This window comes from Phoxinus phoxinus (assembly GCF_949152265.1).
Source record: "Phoxinus phoxinus genome assembly, chromosome: 17".
NCBI classification, from domain to species: Eukaryota; Metazoa; Chordata; class Actinopteri; order Cypriniformes; family Leuciscidae; genus Phoxinus; species Phoxinus phoxinus.
In genome coordinates, this window is record NC_136892.1 from 8,142,552 (window position 1) to 8,145,668 (window position 3,117).

Genomic DNA, 3,117 nt, shown 5'->3' on the forward strand with positions numbered 1-3,117 from the left:
CTAAAAAAAAAAAAATATATAGACTACTTTTGATGAAAAATCTGCCATACAGAGTCTTTTGAACTCTGTATACAGAGGTCACTTTTTGACTTAATGGACATATTCCTGGCCAAAGAATTACCTGAACATTAACTTGCTATTCATAAAGATTGACTTGTTGTGATGTTATATTAGCCATACAGAAGTCCATATTTGACCCAAGGAAAATATTTCTGGCCAAAAAATCCTCAATCTTGAACTTTCCATACATACTCATAGACAATTTCTGATGCTTCATTAGCCATATTGAAGTCCATTTAGAAATCTATATCTTGACGGATTGAACTTATTTCTGGTCAAAGGGTCCTTAATTGGTTTTTGAATTATATAAACTTAGAGACTCCTTTTGATGTTAAATCAGCCATTCAGAATTCCATATTTGACCTACTGAACATATTTTTGGCCAAAGAGTCCTCATCTTGATTTTCTATACATACTCATTGACTCATTCTGATGCTTCATAAGCCATATATGGCCATATCTGACCTATTGAACTTATTTCCGGTTAAAGGGTCCTAAAAAAAAAAAAATATATAGACTACTTTTGATGAAAAATCTGCCATACAGAGTCTTTTGAACTCTGTATACAGAGGTCACTTTTTGACTTAATGGACATATTCCTGGCCAAAGAATTACCTGAACATTAACTTGCTATTCATAAAGATTGACTTGTTGTGATGTTATATTAGCCATACAGAAGTCCATATTTGACCCAAGGAAAATATTTCTGGCCAAAAAATCCTCAATCTTGAACTTTCCATACATACTCATAGACAATTTCTGATGCTTCATTAGCCATATTGAAGTCCATTTAGAAATCTATATCTTGACGGATTGAACTTATTTCTGGTCAAAGGGTCCTTAATTGGTTTTTGAATTATATAAACTTAGAGACTCCTTTTGATGTTAAATCAGCCATTCAGAATTCCATATTTGACCTACTGAACATATTTTTGGCCAAAGAGTCCTCATCTTGATTTTCTATACATACTCATTGACTCATTCTGATGCTTCATAAGCCATATATGGCCATATCTGACCTATTGAACTTATTTCCGGTTAAAGGGTCCTAAAAAAAAAAAAAAAAAAAAAAAAAATAGACTACTTTTGATAAAAAATCTGCCATACAGAGTCTTTGAATTCTGTATACAGAGGTCACTTTTTGACTTAATGGTCATATTCCTGGCCAAAGAGTACCTGAACATTAACTTGCTATTCGTAAAGATTGACTTGTTGTGATGTTATATTAGCCATACAGAAGTCCATATTTGACCCAAGGAAAATATTTCTGGCCAAAAAATCCTCATTCTTGAACTTTCCATACATACTCATAGACAATTTCTGATGCTTCATTAGCCATATTGAAGTCCATTTAGAAATCTATATCTTGACGGATTGAACTTATTTCTGGTCAAAGGGTCCTTAATTGGTTTTTGAATTATATAAACTTAGAGACTCCTTTTGATGTTAAATCAGCCATTTAGAATTCCATATTTGACCTACTGAACATATTTTTGGCCAAAGAGTCCTCATCTTGATTTTTCTATACATACTCATTGACTCATTCTGATGCTTCATAAGCCATATATGGCCATATCTGACCTATTGAACTTATTTCCGGTTAAAGGGTCCTAAAAAAAAAAAAAAAAAAAAAATATAGACTACTTTTGATGAAAAATCTGCCATACAGAGTCTTTTGAACTCTGTATACAGAGGTCACTTTTTGACTTAATGGTCATATTCCTGGCCAAAGAATTACCTGAACATTAACTTGCTATTCATAAAGATTGACTTGTTTTGATGTTATATTAGCCATACAGAAGTCCATATTTGACCCAAGGAAAATATTTCTGGCCAAAAAATCCTCAATCTTGAACTTTCCATACATACTCATAGACAATTTCTGATGCTTCATTAGCCATATTGAAGTCCATTTAGAAATCTATATCTTGACGGATTGAACTTATTTCTGGTCAAAGGGTCCTTAATTGGTTTTTGAATTATATAAACTTAGAGACTCCTTTTGATGTTAAATCAGCCATTCAGAATTCCATATTTGACCTACTGAACATATTTTTGGCCAAAGAGTCCTCATCTTGATTTTTCTATACATACTCATTGACTCATTCTGATGCTCCATAAGCCATATATGACCATATCTGACCTATTGAACTTATTTCCGGTTAAAGGGTCCTAAAAAAAAAAAAAAAAAAAAAAAAAATAGACTACTTTTGATAAAAAATCTGCCATACAGAATCTTTGAATTCTGTATACAGAGGTCACTTTTTGACTTAATGGTCATATTCCTGGCCAAAGAGTACCTGAACATTAACTTGCTATTCGTAAAGATTGACTTGTTGTGATGTTATATTAGCCATACAGAAGTCCATATTTGACCCAAGGAAAATATTTCTGGCCAAAAAATCCTCAATCTTGAACTTTCCATACAAAACATGGAGAACTTCTGATGCTTCATTAGCCATATTTAAGTCCATTTAGAAGTCCATATCTTGACGGATTTAACTTATTTCTGGTCAAAGGGTCCTAATTGGTTTTAAACTATATAAACTTAGAGACTCCTGATGTTAAATCAGCCATTTAGAATTCCATATTTGACCTACTGAACATATTTTTGGCCAAAGAGTCCTCATCTTGATTTTTCTATACATACTCATTGACTCATTCTGATGCTCCATAAGCCATATATGGCCATATCTGACCTATTGAACATATTTCCGGTTAAAGGGTCCTAAAAAAATGAAAAAATAAAAAATAAAAAATAGACTACTTTTGATAAAAAATCTGCCATACAGAGTCTTTGAATTCTGTATACAGAGGTCACTTTTCGACTTAATGGTCATATTCCTGGCCAAAGAGTACCTGAACATTAACTTGCTATTCGTAAAGATTGACTTGTTGTGATGTTATATTAGCCATACAGAAGTCCATATTTGACCCAAGGAAAATATTTCTGGCCAAAAAATCCTCAATCTTGAACTTTCCATACATACTCATAGACAATTTCTGATGCTTCATTAGCCATATTGAAGTCCATTTAGAAATCTATATCTTGACGGA